The sequence below is a fragment of the Schistocerca piceifrons genome, chromosome 7 (assembly GCF_021461385.2).
Source record: "Schistocerca piceifrons isolate TAMUIC-IGC-003096 chromosome 7, iqSchPice1.1, whole genome shotgun sequence".
NCBI lineage: Eukaryota > Metazoa > Arthropoda > Insecta > Orthoptera > Acrididae > Schistocerca > Schistocerca piceifrons.
This window is the reverse complement of record NC_060144.1, coordinates 502,166,473-502,179,538: the sequence shown is the minus strand read 5'-3', so window position 1 is coordinate 502,179,538 and position 13,066 is coordinate 502,166,473.

Genomic DNA, 13,066 nt, shown 5'->3' with positions numbered 1-13,066 from the left:
ACATACTGCTTCCCGCGGAGTGCATCCTCCACTGGGTCAAACGGATTGAAGTCGGAAGGTGCGGAGGTGGCGCGGAACTCAGCCGTCACGCACCTTTCAGTACTCCAACTGGTCGACGAGTGCGTCAGCAATACCAACAGAAAGGTGCAGTTGTGCAGCGAGGTGTTTGTGATCCATCGATCACCTCGAATGAGAGTGTCCGCACGTTTAATGATTGCAGGATTCACGGCTGTGTGTGGCCGGCTGGCGCGCAGGAGATCGGACAAGTTGCGCGATCTTGCTGCGATAGTGACAGACGCCTCGCCCAACGGCTCATCCTGCTTTTGTTCACTGCCACGTTTCCGTGGACATTCTTGAAGCGCCTATGAATGTCTGTGATGCTCTGATTTCCCGCCAAAGGAAACTCAGTGTCAGACCTCTGCTCGGAACGCATCTCCGCTACAGACGTCATTTTGGAGGTTACCTATGAGGCCGCTACCTGTCGGAATTTCATTAAACTACAGGGGCTGAAGCGGGAATATTCCACTATAAATAATTTCGCTGGCCGAAAAAACAACGTGTTTGCGTTACTGGCTGAACGATCCTCTTATGTATAAGCTATAAGGGGCACTCGAACGGAAATGAGGCAGATGGAAAAAAGTAAGTAAAATGTTTATTATTTCAAAAGCAATCGCAGTAACTGTTAATGTATTTATCCAACTGTGACACAACATTGTCAGTGCCCTCATGGAAAAATGTTTGCTGGTGCCTATGTAACCATGCTTATACACAGGTGTGTACCTCATCGTCCGAAGCAAATCGATGACCTCTATTGCCTTTTTTCAGAGCTCCAAAAATGTGGAAACCGGGTGGGGAAGAGATCAGAATAGTATGCAGTATGAGCAAGAGTTTCCAGGCGAAGCTTATGCATGTTGTTTCGACTACGCTGCAGAAGTTTCGCTGGGAATCGTTTACACGTCGTCCTCAGTCCCGATCTCTCCCGCACGTGGTTTCCGTCTGTTTGGAGCCCTCAATAAATATATTGGTAGCCGTCGATTTGCTTCGGACGAAGAGATGCACGCGTCCTTATACTCATGGTACGAAAGCAAGAGCGATCTTTTTTCCACTAAGGCATTGCCCGTGCTGTCGCACAGTGGGAATGGGTTCATAAACTATTACGGCGATTAATTTTGGGATAAGAAGTAATTTACTTCCTTTTTCCGTTTGTCACGTTTTCTTTTCACCGCCTCAGATATTTTGTTGATAGTTGAAAGCAATCTTCGGAAAAACATGGACTAAATCGATGAATGTAAGTATGAATTAAGTTATCAGGTTTTTGGATTAAATACATACTATTTTTCAAGTTTTGCCAAGTGTATCCATACCGTGGTAAGCCCTAAAACTTTAGCCAGACGCAATGTAATTAAGCTGTTATGTATTTGAATTAAATACATATTAGTTTGCAAAGTTTTGCCAAGTGTCTCCATATTAGCAGTAAGTTCTAAGTTATGAACTCGAATTTCGGTATATTACGCACAGTAACCTTCATGCTGGATGCGCTAGAGAAATTCCGAATATGTCACCTTATAATTAAAATTGTTACTTTGAATGCTCCAGAAACTAACACCTTCGATCCATTTATTTATTACTATACCTCACACCACTCTTAGCCTCAGATACTACTGGTCAAATTATGATTTTTCAGAGGAATTTATTTTGATATTGCGAATCCGCAAATACGTCGCACGGAATTAGTGCATGAGTTCTCGTAAAATACAAACATTATGACATTATTTTAAATAGCAGCATCCATGCTGGATGGGGACGGAAAGCTGTGGTAGTGGCTGCGGACACCCACTCTACTGATTTAATTTTACGTGTGGCGATGCAGCTTCGATTGGAGGACGGCGTCGGAATTGCGATGGAAGTACGTGAAGTGACCGCAATTTCCAGCAAATTGATTTAGCCAACAGGTCAGTGGGCAACATCAGCTCGTGGCGCACAGAGAACAGATTGTCGCATTACTCCAATAAAACCTAATGGTAATGGAAATCTCCTAAAAGTGAAACAGTATTGCTACAGGATGGTCAAGTAATCCGTCGAGTAAAAAATTTTAACATGTTACTACAGAAAACTGATGTAAAAATTACTCGGGATCATCACACTCGTTATCTTATATGGACAGTAACTACTGCAGTCTCTGTTCTACGAATAATCATGTTTTCATCCATTCATACGCGCGTCTTGTATAAATATTATCATAAAGGTGCGCTTTCGAGGCATGTGGAACTACTGTAGTTACACTTTAAATGGTGGAAGTATCAATCATTTCAAACTAGTACTGTACAACTTCCATTCTTAATTACACGAATTATTTCTAGATAATTTTTTTATAAATCAGGGTATTATACAGGTCCTGTGGAGATATTAATGCACGTATAAGGAATTTGCCTATTCCTGAAACGATAAGAAACTTTGGAGAGCATATCATAAATAAAATGGATACGAATCACGTAACTTTGTAACACGTAACGAAATGAAAAGTACCAAGTTCCTTTAGAAAGAAGGATATTCATCGATTAACATGGAGTGCAAGGGTCTGTAGATCAGTTATTTACTATATAATAGTGAAAAGAAGCTCGGAAGATAGTACAAGATGTAATAGTACACAGAGGTAGTGACATGGAGTCAGATTATTTCCTGGTGTTTATCGATGTAAACCTGTTTACTAGATGGAAGAAAGAAACTCTTGCAAGAAGTAAACTCGAAGAAGAAGTTTTCCAAGTTTACCTTTTGCGACAAGACAATGTAAAAAGTATATTTTAACACCGACTCACGTATTATTAACAAAATAAACCTACAAAAGTAATATAAACACAGAATGGAAAAACATAAAAGTGTATGTGATGCAAGTAGCAAAGGAGGCAATAGGAAAGAAACAGCAATTTATCAGGAGAGGCGGTGTCATAATACGGAATGAAGATACAGTAAATGCAATAAAGGTGAAACAAAAAGCATACACTACAAATCTGTAGAACAGTACAGAAGAAACGGAATAGCAGTATAAGGACAAACCCCGCTGTGGTAACAAAGTAATGAAATCTTGGGATAGAATTGAAAATGATCTACGTGGTAGACAAGAGATGGGCTACAAACTCCTGTTATAACTTAACAAATAGCAAAAAGATTCTGCACAATTCCACGTAATAGGCAAAGAAGCTTGGATAAAAGCCTGTCAAGGATTGTGGGTAGGAAACAACGATATAATTGAACTAACAAAAATACCAGAAGAAAGAACAAGATGATGAAATATACGAGACGATATTACATTGGAGGAGATACCAGATGCATTAAAGCAGATAAAGAACAGAAAAGCAATATCACTCAACGATATTACTGCAGAACTTATTAAATGTGGAGGTCTGATGTTAGAGTTGAGTCTGTAGCATTTATTAAATGAACGCTGAAAATGGAGGATGACACCCGACTTTTGGAGTGTGTCGGAGGTAATATCACTCCATAAAAACGGAACTAGAACGCTTGCGTAAACAATAGAGGATTACGTCTGTTGAACACTGGCTATAAATTACGTACACGAACTATTAATAACAGACTAAAAAGAATAACTGAAGCTCTCTTACTGGAGAAACAAAATGGTTTCATGCAGTGTCAGTATTACAATAGTGCCGCAGTTAATTGGAGAGGGAATAGAACGCAGTTTGTAGAATCATATTGCATTTGTAGATTATGAAAAAGCCTTCGATAGAATGGATAGGTATGTGTTATAGATCATAACGGGGATATCCTAAACATTTATTACAAGTGAAATACAAAGTTTATCTTTAAATAACGAAGTTATACAAGTAAAGACAGAACAGGACCAATGGGATTAACAGAGGAGTACGACAAGGGTCTAGTGTGACGCATTTTATTTTAGAGATTGTTCGACAACAGAAACAAGAAGTTAATCCAGGAATAAAATTAATCCCTATAACACACATTTAAATGCAGTACCCCTTCCTGATTATTAAATTATTTTACAAGAAACGTATGATGATTTGATGTAACTCGAAAATATCTGAACATATAGCCAAAGTTATGGCTTTTTGCACAGGAGCGAAATGAATTCGAAGATGGGCAAATTTTTGGTGCTCTTATGATGTTTGCTTCTGTAATCAAGTTAATCGAAGAGTTTGGCATTCAAAGAGGCACCGTATCGAAGATTTATACTGCTTACTGGGAGAAGGGGAAAACATCATCCGGTAAGTCACAATGCGGACAAAAGTGTATGTTGTGTGATCGTGTACAGACGGACGTGGTTGAAGAGAATTTTGACGAAAAATAATCAAACGACACCTGCAAAAGTCACTGCAGAACTAAATGGTGCATTTACGAACCCTATAAGCAACAAACCAGTACAAAGGGAGTTCCATAATGTAACCGCTCTTTAGAGAGTGGGTATTCACAAACGAATATTAGATTAAATTCTGTGATGTGAAATGACCCAAGAACCAAAAAACGGTAGTTGTATTTCGAAGTAATAGTTAGTTAAAATTTTACAAAGATCAGATATTTGAAATAGAGTAACGCAGAGTAGGACAAAGGTATCCAAGGATGACATAACAGAGCTGCGTTTTGTTTTGAATATAATGTATAAACCAATGCGCAGCATTGTTAGCTCTCTTGAGTTTTTATTTTCAATGGTGCATGTTCGCAGTCTTCCGTGGTAGTCGGAAGTTAGTGATTATAAGCCTAATTAAATACCATTCTGATAACTGGATTAGATATTTGAGTGGAGGATAGTAGATTATTTTGAGATATTAGGGCCAGAAAATAATTGGACCTTATCATACTAATATCTCTGCCGCTCGTTGTCAAGGCGATTCTGCTAATAAACGAGACGTGAGATATAGAGCCCGTGAAAAGACTAAATTTGTGCTGAACAGATATTGAAAGGACTCGAACTTACAATTAATATCGTGTCGTGAGAATTAAGAAGCTTAGACATTGTAAAGCCAGAGACATATGTATGATTTATCAGATATTAATGGTAAAGTACAGTTTCGTGGGAAATCATATCTTTCGTAGTAGGAACGCGAAGGAATGTCATACGGAGTGACTGTTATTATACCGAAAGGACACACACTAGCATCAACTCCTTCTTCATTGATTCCCCAATTTCATCTCTCATTAATTTGAAAAGTGAATTGTGTCAATAAAACAGAATATACACGAGACTTTCTCCGTGTTTCCTAAATCCCACAAATCAGCTAGTACATAGACAAATTATATCTGTGAATATTCAAGGGCTATTGAGAAAAGCTGATCAGTCTGTTACAAACAGATAATAGGATTTAATGAAGACATATTGACTACGAAGGTAACTAAATCAAATTATATGGGAAACAAAAATTAGAAAAAAATAGACTGGAACCTGATTGCTATGTTGTTCCAGATTGATAAATAACATCAATGTCTTTGGATCCGTGGTGGTTGGAACTGGAGTGAGCATTGCGTTCTGCGCATGTTGTCAACATTAAACCAGGATTGTCACGTGTTTTCGGGATTTCGCTGTGCGTGTGTGCTTTCTGCAGCGTTTGAAGTTTATAGTATCAAGAGTTTTTATTGTGCTTCACCGTTTGTTGATAGTGTAATAGCGAGGGTGAATTACTGTTGTTGCTACGGATGCAAAGAAAAATATGTGAAAGGAGGGATAGTAACTTTTCATGGGTACGTACCATGTAGCTCTAGTTATAGTTATCACATTAATAACAGACACTGTATATGTTTAAAAATTTCGAGACGCCTTATAATTAAGGCTTGATTCTGTAGACCTATTTTTCTACGATTTTATGACTATATAAGAGATATTACGGCTCGTACAAAAGCTTACAAACAATCGCTTCCTCTCGTAAATTTGCTAGTGGAACAGGAAAGGGAATGAAATGCTTAGTTGTTTCAGAAAATACTATCCTCCATGCACTTATCAGTGATTTGTCGATTATGTATATAGATTACTCAGTCTACTATTTATTTAATATACTGGGAGCAAGTACTTAAAATGCGTTAAATAAATACCTCAAAGTGCCACCAGCAAGAAAAATTGTGCTTTAGGTCGCAAAAACGAGAAAATAAATACCCAGAAATACAAGAAAAAAGGACGAATTAGCAGGGATATAATCGTTAATGTGTGGCAAATTCGGTGTTTTTCGGACACTTGCAAAAGTACTAGCGTACTGTCAAGTCGTTTTGCAGTACTATCACTGCAAAAATGTGCGTCAGTGTCTGCAATACTATAAAGTTCCGTATCATACCGAAAACTACCAAAAATAGAGTGCATTTGAACTGTGAACCTATCGCAAAGAAGCAGAATGTAATATCACTTACCCTTAGAAGTTACGTAGCTGGTTTATTCCCGGTATCAAATGGATACTGTTAAAATGTCTGCGCAACATATACAAATAATCCACGACACGTACGAAAAGAATCCGTCTGTACTAGGGATGTAGTGACATTCTAAATATACAGGGCGCTGTACGGACAAACACACGACGTCCCGAGATCACGTGACCAGGCCGGCAATGTATGTTGACAACAGAAAATCTGTTCTGCGCATGTGAATGCTCACTCCAGAGATATTTACTCTATGGAAAGAGGAAACAAGATCAAATTTCAACTGCTAGTTCACACAATTAGATTCACAACGTGATTCAGAGATGTTTTATGCCCGACCCACACGGAAGGGAATGATTCTTAATTAGCCGGGACAATATATACACAAATTTTTGAGATCAGTTCCGTTGCCGGAGGGGGGGGGGGGGGGGGGGGTTGGGAACGGCGAAGCGATATCTGCGCATTGCAGTCGCACACGGTGTGTGTGAGTGTGTGAGGGCATAATAAGTAGAGAGTTGTAGGGCAGATGGAATCATCGTTGACAGAAATGCCCCAGACTAACATAAAGCGATAAAACTTGAACTATGGAACAATGGAAGGCAGTCATTTGGTTGGATGAGTCTTGTTTCACATTGTTTCCAAACTCCGGCTGCGTTGTCGTCGCGAGAATAATTTGGGCAGCCATATCGTGGTATCCCATGAGTCCCGTGGTTGCTCTTGAAGGTCGTACATTACTGCCAAAATTTGTGATGTCATTCTGGTTGATCACGCCCATCCTATAGTACAACGTTTGTTCCCCAACGGTTGTGCTGTGCCTCGAGACGACAGGGACCCTGATCACACAGTTCACGTCGCCCGAGACAGGTTTTGTGTGCATAAGGGTGAATTGTCACATCTTCCCTCGCTTCCACACCCAGAACATCTAAATATTATTGACCCTTTCATGTCTGCTTTAGAGAGAAGTTTGCTATCCGCCCTCATCCATGTTTTCTCAACTTGCCACTATTTTTCAACAAGCGTGGAACAAGATTATCCTGAAAATTCCTAGACCACTGCAAACTGTTGTGAATGTGAAGGGTTTTTCTGCACCACATTAGGCACGGTAATGTGTTGCGTTTTTGATGTTTCCATGTTTTGTGTCCACTATTTGTACATTGCCAATCCGCGATCGTGAAGACAAGATTAGAGAAATTAGGGTTCATAACGAGGCGTATAGACAGTCGTTTTTCCTCCACTACATTTCCGCGTGGAACAGGAAAGGAAGCCCGCATCTCGTGGTCGTGCGGTAGCGTTCTCGCTTCCCACGCCCGGGTTCCCGGGTTCGATTCCCGGCGGGGTCAGGGATTTTCTCTGCCTCGTGATGGCTGGGTGTTGTGTGCTGTCCTTAGGTTAGTTAGGTTTAAGTAGTTCTAAGTTCTAGGGGACTGATGACCATAGATGTTAAGTCCCATAGTGCTCAGAGCCATTTGAACCAGGAAAGGAAATGGTTAGTGCTATTACGAGGTGCACTCCACCATACACCATATGGTGGCTTGTGTAATATGTACATAGACTCAGAACAACGTTAGCTACACATCTTGTGCGATACTAACTCCAGCTGTCATTCTCTAGTTCACAATACACTGACATTACTGGCACTATTAACACTAATATCCGAACTGATAGGCATCAGACAGTGAAGTTTGTCGTTATGCTTATTACGAATTCGCAGTATTTGTTGTTTCAACTCAGGATGCCGTAACGGTACCACGAATGAAGAAAATTCGTGATAACGTAGCCGCAACCGCAACTTAAGTTAATAACATGGATAAAGCGTTGCTAATATTTACGCTTACTTTACCAAGATTGGCCGTTACGGGAATCAGTAGTACGAAGCAGTCGCTAAAATCGTAAACCGTTAGTAAAGAAATTTATTATTGGATCATAAAACTGCGTCGAACTATCTTCTCATATTATTTCCGGAAGAGCAAAAATTTGTTTGTATTTTATTTGGTATTGAAAATAGTAGAACTGCCTTGTCTAAGAAGAACACTTGAGTCCTTTGGTCCAGATATTTACCGTTATGATGGGTGTCCCAGTCGAGACTAGATGGGAGAACTTCATTTTTTTTAATTTCTTGCTCTTAGTCTCTTGTGCTAAATTTATTATAAATTTAATTTAGCATAACCAGTGCAGATGAAGGCACAATGCACTGTAGTTCGGCTCTCATTAGGTCTAAGAAATGAAATTTTGTGAGCAGAAACACCATTTTTCAACACCAGACTGTGCCTAATTTCTTACTTCCTCTTGTTTCAGGTAAGAAAACATGAATGATCAGCATGACTTCCCGCATCGCTGGCGCAGTTCCGCGTCAGTTTGGAGGATCGCTCAGCAACATCGATGAAGTAAGCTGTTGGCAGTCTTTGGGCAGTAGAGCACTACAACTCTATCTTAAAATTTATTGTAAGTTTCATTTCGTAATTTATCCTCTTCGTTCCATCGGTCCACACATATTGATCTTAGTTCATTATTTTTTTCTCTGTAAGCAGACGTATTTTTCCTATTATACATCAATGTTTCTCTAGCGTGGACCTTCCAGTTCCTAGTTTTATAACCCAGGTGGAGCAGCTTGGAAGGAAGGTTCGTGTGTTAGTCTACAGTATGTTAGTTAGTTTACAGTGTGCAGAAAATGGTTATTTCTACAAATCCATAAGGTGTGTAAATAATTATTGTGACTAAATATTAGACAGAGAACCTGTGTTTTTCACTTATCGTTCGCTAAGTTCTCTGGATGTTGAGAATTAGTTCAGATTTGCATAAATATTTTTCATTGCTATGAAACGAAACATTTTCTGAAGGTCCTCGTATGTAGACCACAGATATTAATGCATGTTTACTAATTTCAGTTTGGTCTTCCATGGTGGACTACTAAAAATATACGTTATTTCTACACTCCATAGCACTGCATGAAATATTAACTGACGAGCGGGTAGGAGCTCTCCTTAATGACAGGAACGAGAAATTATCTCACTGGGAATACGACGAATTCTCGCTTTTCGCTCAAGATTGTCCTACTGAGTTTAATGTAACTGATTGGTAAGCAAAAAGAACGTTAAAATGCCGTGCCTATGGATAGGAGAAGAGGACGTCCTAGTACAGTGGATTCCTCTGACAGTGAAGACGTAGATTATGTAGAAAATATGATTAAAAAACCAAGAAGAGTTATGCTGCAACCAGTTTCAAGAGCATGCTCTTACAATGTTGAACAACTACGAAAATCTGTTGAGGCAAGAAGTGTCTCAAAACGTGGGAAACCTGGCAGCAACTCCAAGATATCAGATACGTGTCTCAAATGCGGAATGTATTTTTGCATTGTGACAAATAATTGTTTCGAGACTTACCACAAAACGAAAAGAGTTATGTACTGGCAGTAGCATATTATCCATTGCCAAAAACCTCTATTGCAACGTATAAGGTTTACTGTTTCCAATTGTGAGCCAAAACATTATGGCCACATGCTTAATAGCTTGTTTGTCCGTCCTTGCAACGAAATACATCACTGATTCTGCATAGCATGGTTCCGACAGTTTGTTGGTAGGAAACTTCCTGGCAGATTAAAACTGTGTGCCGGACCGAGACTCGAACTCGGGACCTTTGCCTTTCGCGGGCAAGTGCTCTACTGACTGAGCTACCCAAGCACGACTCACGCCCCGTCCTCACAGCTTTGCATCTGCCAGTACCTCATCTCCCACGTTCCAAACTTTACAGAAGCTCTTCTGCGAACCTTGCAGAACTAGTACACCTGAAAGAAAGGATATTGCGGAGACATGGCTTTGCCACAGCCTTGGGGACGTTTCCAGAATGAGATTTTCACTCTGCAGCGGAGTGTGCGCTGATATGAAACTTCCTGGCAGATTGTTGGTAGGTTTGTAATCCGCATAAACATCGGGCCGCCGATCCGCGTACGCGGAGATGGCGTCCCATAGTGACCCAGGTGGGTTCAACAGGATTTACATCAGGCGAATTTGGTCGCCAAGTCATCAACGTAAGTTCACTGAAATGGTCCTCAAACCACTGCAGCACTGTTCTGTCTCTGAGACACGGAAAATTATACTGCTAAAAGATGACCTCGCCGTCGGGAAAGACACCAAACTTGAAGGTTCGCAGCTGTCAGCGTATCTTCAATTACTACCATACATCCCAAGCAAGCGCAGGACAATATCTTTCACAGCATAATACTGCACCCATCATCCTGTGCCTGTGGTGCACTGAGCTTTTCTAGCCGCCGTTCACCTCGATTACGGCGTTTGTGGAGACAACCATCGACCTAGTGTAGCAAAAACGAAGAGCCGACCGTTCCCATTTGTCGATCATTGAATTCCGCTGGTTCCATGCCCACTGCATTTGTAACTGATGATGTCGTTTGGTTAACGTGAGAACGCGTCGGGGTGATCTGCGGCGAAGCTCCATGTTCAACAATGCACGGTGAACGGTGTGCTGCGATACATTTGTTCGTGCACCAGCATTGTGCTGTTCGACACAGATGCCACAGATCGCCATCTGTCCTACTTTACAGAGCAGACAAGGCTCCGAACACTGCGTTCTGTAAAGAGTCATGGACTTGCAACCATTCAGCGCTTAGTGGTTGTTTCACTGCCCTTCTTCCTCTTTTCCTAGATGCTCAAGACAGTAGCACGTGAACATTCGACCAGCTTTTCCGTTTTCGAGGTATTCGTTCACGGGGTCTACATAATACTATTCTATCCTTTGTCAAAGTAGCTTGTTTTAATGGATTTCCCCTTTTGCAACCCCAATCATTGCTTGGGTGACCCACCGTCAGTGTCTGATCCGCTTATATACTTTTATTGCAGTGTCACTTGCCCACAAAACTACCAAGCGGCGTCCGACGTCGCGGTGGGCTGTGGTCATAATGTTTGGATTATCAGAGTAAACGCAAAGACTAGTACGTTTTACAATAAGTGAAACTTGAGTTCCATTATATGGACTTCTTATTTATGCCTTGTGTATTGTGTATTAATCCGGGGATCTAGAAACGGGATTTCGTCCCGCCATAGCCCTCAGTGGTTCACAACCCCACAACAGGCCACAGCAGTCCATCCGCCCAATCACCACCCCAACCCAAACCCAAGGTTATTGGGCGGTTCGGCCTCCAGTGCCCTCCCCCGCCCAGGAACGTCTCATGCCAGACAAGTGTAACTCCAAATGTTTGAGTGGTAGACTAATTATGGTGTACGTGTACGTGGAGACAATGTTTACGCAACAATCGCTGACATTACGTAACTGACCCCCCCATGAACCATGGACCTTGCCGTTGGTGGGGAGGCTTGCGTGCCTCAACGACACAGATAGCCGTACCGTAGGTGCAACCACAACAGAGGGATATCTATTAAGAGGCCAGACAAACGTCTGGTTCCTGAAGAGGGGCAGCAGCCTTTTCAGTAGTCGCAGGGGCAACAGTCTGGTTGATTGACTGATCTGGCCCTGTAACACTAACCAAAACGGCCTTGCTGTTGTGGTACTGTGAAGGGCTGAAAGCAAGGGGAAACTACAGCCGTAATTTTTCCTGAGGGCATACAGCTTTACTGTATGATTAAATGAGATGACGTCCTCTTGGGTAAAATGTTCCGGAGGTAAAATAGTCCCCCATTCGGATCTCCTGGCGCGGACTACTCAGGAGGACGTCGTTATCAGGAGAAAGAAAACTGGCGTTCTACGGATCGGAGCGTGGAATGTCAGATCCACTAATCGGGCAGGTAGGTTAGAAAATTTAAAAAAGGAAATGGATAGGTTAAAGTTAGATATAGTGGGAATTAGTGAAGTTCGGTGGCAGGAGGAACAAGACTTTTGGTCAGGCGAATGCAGGGTTATAAATACAAAATCAAATAGGGGTAATGCAGGGGTGGTCTAGGGGTAGCACCTTCGATTCATAATCAAAACGTCTTCGGTCCTGGGTTCGATCCCATCCACTACCTAAATTTTGATAAATAATCAGCATTGGCGGCCGAAGACTTCCGGCATAAGAAGTCAGCATCATTCTGCCAACGGCCTTGTCTAAGAGGGCGGAGGAGCGGATAGAGGTTCAGGGCACTCTCTTGTCCTAGGGGTGGGAAATTGCCCCTAAAGGGGGAAGAATCAGCAATGATCAACGACATGAGGATGCAGAAGGCAATGGAAACCACTGCATTAAAGACACGTAACGTGTATCCACAGGACATGTGGCCTGTAACTGAAGAAGTGTCATGATGATCTCTCCATTGGCAAAAGATTCCGGAATAGTCCCCCATTCGGATCTCCGGGAGGGGACTGCCAAGGGGGAGGTTACCATGAGAAAAAGATTGAATAATCAACGAAAGGATAACGTTCTACGAGTCGGGGCGTGGAATGTCAGAAGCTTGAACGTGGTAGGGAAACTAGAAAATCTGAAAAGGGAAATGCAAAGGCTCAATCTAGATATAGTAGGGGTCAGTGAAGTGAAGTGGAAGGAAGACAAGGATTTCTGGTCAGATGAGTATCGGGTAATATCAACAGCAGCAGAAAATGGTATAACAGGTGTAGGATGCGTTATGAATAGGAAGGTAGGGAAGAGGGTGTGTTACTGTGAACAGTTCAGTGACCGGGTTGTTCTAATCAGAATCGACAGCAGACCAACACCGACAACGATAGTTCAGGTATATATGCCGACGTCGCAAGCTGA